Consider the following 5994-nt stretch of genomic DNA (forward strand, 5'->3'; position numbering starts at 1 on the left):
CCAAGCAACTACAAAGAATAACAAGCATTCTCCTTTTAACCACATCAAGCATTCAAAAGGCATATCAAAGCTCTCTGTCTACTTTGACATTGACAAACACCTAGTGGCATCCAATACATTCGCGACTTTTTGATATAGTAGCAAAAAGTTCTTCTATAATGCAGGTGATTGTTTAAGAGTATCATTGCTACTGGTTATCAAAAATTGAGATGCACAAGATTGCATAAATCCTTCTTACTACTATCTAACAACTATAAAGGATGTTTCCTAATTCATGGAGTTTTGACAAAATGGACAATTTAGAGCATTTTAAGTTATCTTGATGGAAGAAAAATTGTTGCTCTGCACCTTCACCTTTCTCACAAGGCTAGAGATGTGATAAGTACTCATCATATAACTTCACTCGAAAATTCTCTGCCTCAAAAAATCCAACCGGATGACTAAAAACATGTCTATCTTTTTTAGGCAGTTATCCAAGTCTTCTGATTGGATTCTTTTCAACAAATTATCTCCAGTAATTTCAGAAATACTATTTGATGCATTTAAATTATTCCTTCCATAAAATATGTTGTAAACATTATATTTTTGCAAGGTTTTCTACTTAAACAATTATGTACTTGTGGCAGTTATCACATCAATATGCCACATACTTCAACCGACTCAAGTGATTAACAAGGATACTAAAATGTTATTTTTCATACAATATATTACCAAAAATAACGAAAACTCTTTACATATTGTAAAAGAGAAGATAAAAACAACATAACGGCAATTTGAGTACGACTTACTCTAGGCATAAAAAATATATTTCGAAAATCAACCTGTGATAGGCAATGATCAATCATTATAGGAATCCATGTTCTCTATTCTTTTTAATATGTCTCTAATATAGAACCATAAACACTCTCTTTCTTTAATTCCATATTCATTATTTTTCAATAATGTTCCACCAAGTTTGTGTGAAAGAGGTATGCAGGAAAGGGGAAAAATGTCTTGGGGACGTGTAAAGATAGCCCCCAAATTTTACGAAAACCAAGGGTAACGTTCTTGGGGTTCCAAACATAGGGACCCTTGTAAAAAATGCTAAAAATAAAAATTCAATTATAGGAGAAACAATGACAAGTCAAAAACATGAATAATAAAAGCATGAAGTAGATATTTACATTTGTTTTAGGGTTTTGGATTTTTTGTAATTTTTTAAATGTACTTCTTCTAAGGTCATTGGAAAACAATTATGGGGCAACAACTACGAGTGCCACATTTTTGGAGGGGGGTGCCAGGAAACCCCTGGAAAAGGGAAATGTCCCCTTCAATGTTTCCCCAAATTTCAGTAAAAAGGGGATATGTGGAAACATCTCCCACTGAATTCCTTTGTCTTGGGACCATGCAAAGCATGGGGGATGTGCCCACTGCAACCCACGATGTCCCCCCCATGTAACATTTCTTTTCAAAGTGAATGCATAGTTAGAGAGATAATTGTGAATAATCACAAAAGAACCATGCAATATATGCAACATTGTTTGTTATTTCAAGGAAAAAAGAACAAAGTGAAGCTAGATCAAAGTGAATGTGTGGTTAGAGAGACATACTTTTGAATCGTTAAAAAAAAAACTATGCAACATGTGCAATGTTGTTTATTCTTTCAAGGAAGAAGTACGCACTCGGAGAGATTATCACATTCTCTTCATCACCAATATTTTCAAAGAACTTTGTTAATGGCTTAACATATTGAGCAAGGGATGCAATTTTCTTGAGATCATTAGATTCTATGCCAGAGCCAGTAAGATTAATTGCAGTAGCTTTGAAGTTGATTCCTTCCAGTAAGGCTATAGTTTTGTACCAACATCAAGCACTGAATCCACCTCCGTGTACAACCTAAAATAAACAACCTCTGAAAACAACTACCTGTAATGAATTTATAAACAAATATTGTAGAAAAAAAATAACATAGCTCAATAGTTGCTTATCAAAACTTGTCACTAATGGTCATTCATTCTACACATGAAAATCTGCTACAAAAAAACCATTAAATTGTTGAACATCAAATTTCTATTGTTGACCCATACCCTCGCATTTATTTTATAGAAATGAAAAGGGAAGACTAGGGTCTACAAAATTAGGTGCACCACCTCTATGCACAAGATTTCCAAGTAGGCACATAAAACAATGGTGCCCTCTCTAGCTAGTAAAACCATGAAAAATAGCAAGAAAATCTCCTCATGTTAGGCACTTCTCTGCATAGAAAGTCTAATCACAAAAAATATCAGTGAAAACAGCAGGAATAAAATCCTAAGTGATAGAAAAATGAATAAGGGAGGTTGACACCTGCTCTTGTACTGTGCTAAGATTCATAAGAGAGTGAAGGGATCAAATGGAACCACCTTACAAGGGCAAAAAAGTGCACTAGGGCAGCAGACTAAAACTCTAACATGTGCACCCTATAGCTGATCCATATGTGCCCTACAGAGAATCCATAGTTATGTTGGAGAGAAGAAAATGTAACCCATAAATAAGAGAGCAAACACTCGATATGGTGCCATAAGGTGTAATCACTTGTATTAAAGAGATAAAGAAGATCGCATGATGTTATGAATGAGTCATGAATGTTTATTTATACACAATTACTTTGTTCTGGTCACTGCGGATCAGCCACCTCAAAACTATTACGTTGTTGCATCTGCCCATTTCAAATGTCTTGTTACCATACTTCCCGACCTACCGCAAGTTTAGGAAAATATCAAAATTAGTTCAATTTCATCTATGAAGATATTCGTACCTAGCTATGCAAGATTATTAGATAGTTTAAATTCTTTTAATCCCTTTCGTAAATCTTACGTAGGCTAATATCTTAGTGTTAATGGGATATGTATGTATTCTTTTATTTGTGACTTAGGGAAAAAAAAATATTTTTATACTTTCTTATTTGAGACTAGCTGCACTCCTAGAATCGTCTATAAATAGATCAGAAAGAGAAATGGAACTCACATAGTTTGAGTCACATACTTCCTTTCTATTTTATAAGTTGCATGTATGCCTATGATCTGAGCATAAATTTCACCAGTGCCCTATTTATAGAATCCGAGCATGGCAAGCTGCGTGAAAAGTGCTAAACTCATGAACTTGTTGTTTCTATCAATTCTGTTGTGGGCTCCAGTTTTTCTAGAAAAGGTGTATGCGTCCAATAATAGAAGGGGGAATAAGAACACTAGGCTTCAATTGAAACCTTGCATGAATCTGGTTTTGTATTATCATTATATCATTTACAATGGCTCCAACGAGAACAACGCAACATCTACCATTGTGGCTGATCCTAAGGGAGGAAACCTTACCGCTCTCTTTAGTAGCCACGATCACAGATTCAGAGATATGGTAGTATTTGAAGATCCTCTAACACTCGAAAATTATCCGCACTCCCCTCCTATTGGCAGAGCTCAGGGATTATATTTTATGACATGAAGAACACTTATAGTGCTTGGTTTTCATTCATGATTGTGATCAACTGTACTGATTATAAGGGCATGATCACATTGGCTAGGACTGATCCAACCACTATTGAATACAAGGATTTATCTGTGGTGGGAGGCACTAGTGATTTTTTCATGGCAAGAGGGATCACCACCCTTTTCACCGATACATTCGAGGGAGAGGCTTATTTCCAACTCCATTCAAACATCACACTTTATGACTGCTATTGATATATCGCTTAGACAATGATATAACGTTTGAGTATGGCCATGTTATTTTTTTCATTTTCGAGGTACCCGTATTTCATATATGGTTTCATCTTTTGTTAATCTGCCAGCCATCACTGTATTCTGTTAATCTGTTGGTAGCTTGTTCTGGGCTAACTTCTCTACTGTTAGTGTGTGCACTATTTTTTGGCTCTGAATAAAATAGAAAATGCAACCCATAAATAAGAGAGAAAATACTCGATATGGTTCCATAAGGTGTAATCACTTGTATTAGAGAGATAAAGAAGATCACATGATGTTAAGAATGAGACATGAATGTTTATTTATACATGATTACTCTGTTCTGGTCACTGCAGATCAACCACCTCGGGACTATTACATTTTTGCATATGTCCATTTCAAAAGTCTTGTTATTTTTAATATTGGCATTTTTCGCTACAACAATTCCTAGAAGTAGGTTTCTGGATCAATTCCAGGGGATCTAACAACCAAGATTGATTGGCCTATGAACCAAGCCAAAACCATCAGGTTTGGTTCTTGACATGCTTACTTTGGTTTTAGCATAATGTATGTGTGAGATAATCATATATATTTTACAGATAGATAGATATATGAATGTATATCTGTATGATTGCTATTGTTTTATGATTACTAGAAAATATAGATAAATGATCATCATGGAAATTGGGCATAGATATTAAAAATAAATTTTGAAGAATTCTTAATGGTTTTTCAGTTTAAGTAGTTTGGATTGTGGCCTGCCATCTCATCTACCCATGCTCAAGTTTCCCAAAGCATGTTCTAGCTTGTATTGTTTAGGTTAGGTTCAAGAAGGAGGCATCCCCAAATAATCTTGGCTAAAAAAATTTGAATTTTAAAATATCTAGGAGTTTGTACCTATCCTGTATAATCAAGTTCTCAAAATTTGAATGGCTATTGTTGTACAGCTAGAACTTGACAACCAGTGCACATCGTCCCAATCTAGAAGGATCTTTGCACTACAAGAAAATCAACATTACTGGAACAATAATCCTCTCAAACTTAGCCCCCATCATCAATGGCAAACAATGTTATGAAGTGAATGGTGATTTCTACTTGCGTTCCAAAACACCATTGCAACTTGCAGATTACTACAACATAAGCAAAGTGTTTTTCATTGGTGGCATTCCAGTGGAAGTCGCTACCATTAGAGTGTGATTTGGAAGCATTGAGGAGCTTATCCTTTGAGGAGTTGTGTACAAGACTACAAAGTGTAGTCAAGGTCTGAGAAGGAGAACAGGTAGGAAAATTTAATGATTTTCCCACTAGAAGTAGGGCTACAATTTTACAAACCCTAGTAATGCAATCATTCTATAAATCTATATATCTCTATGACTAGAGCTAGAGCTACAGACTAAATAAAAAAGTCTCTAAGGATTATAGTCCATGCAGCTCTAATGCAATGAATATAGCTAGTACCTTATAATAAGGCTTGACATGCCCTTAACAACCACCAAATGATATTCATTTCTCAATGGCCCGAGGTTCTCGGTCGAGACAAGCACAAAGAAGTTGGAATTTCCAAAATTTTATCTATAATTCGATGGAATAGCAGAACTTCTACACTCTTGAGCCTAGACCTCAGCAAAACCACTGCCCTCAGAATATACCTCAACCCTATATACTCTAACTTAATCTCGATCTATATTGCTATAGAGCCTTGGGTGGGAATATTCTTACCTGGGGGGCTAGAAGCCACAATTTTGTTGTGAGTTTTGCTGCTCGGCTTGCATAATATCATATATAATGTGAGTTTCCTGCCTATGTAGGGGCCTTATTCAAGTTGATCCACTTATTGCTACTTCAACACCACCAAGGCCTTAACACCTAAATCCTGCAAATTGGGTATGGAAGTGGTAACAACCTCCAACAAAGTACATTTATTCAAAAACCCTACAAACTTTATATTTGAAATACATTCCTGTGGTTGGTTAGGGTTCCCTAAATAGTTTTTTAAGGGATTTGGAGGCCAACAAGACATCTTGGTCCTGTAATTGATCCATACATTTAGAAATATTTAAGTGCTTGACTGCGTGTTTGAAGAGGAAAAATGAGAGAAAGGAGGAGTGCATGGGACCTAAGATTTTGGTATTTTTGTGTGAGCACTTCATTCCAAAATCTGCACACCATGGATGCTGAGAGAAAATCCTGTGGTATGGCTAATAGTGTCAAGATGAGGAGGGACAAGAGTTACTACGGCTTCTACGGCTTCTAGCAATCTCCACGTTGCTCTCAATTTTTCCCTTTAGTTATGGGCTCCCCT

At 35.8% G+C, this 5994-nt stretch overlaps 1 pseudogene; it reads left to right on the forward strand.

Moving 5' to 3' along the window:
* The first annotated feature begins 3084 nt into the window (after nucleotides 1–3084).
* On the forward strand, nucleotides 3085–3695 carry LOC149142730 (disease resistance response protein 206-like; annotated as a pseudogene).
* The last annotated feature ends 2299 nt before the right edge of the window (nucleotides 3696–5994 follow it).

This window comes from Pinus tabuliformis, chromosome X (genome assembly GCF_031772625.1).
Source record: "Pinus tabuliformis cultivar Carrire ecotype Pingquan chromosome X, CPIR1, whole genome shotgun sequence".
In the NCBI taxonomy this organism is placed as follows: Eukaryota; Viridiplantae; Streptophyta; class Pinopsida; order Pinales; family Pinaceae; genus Pinus; species Pinus tabuliformis.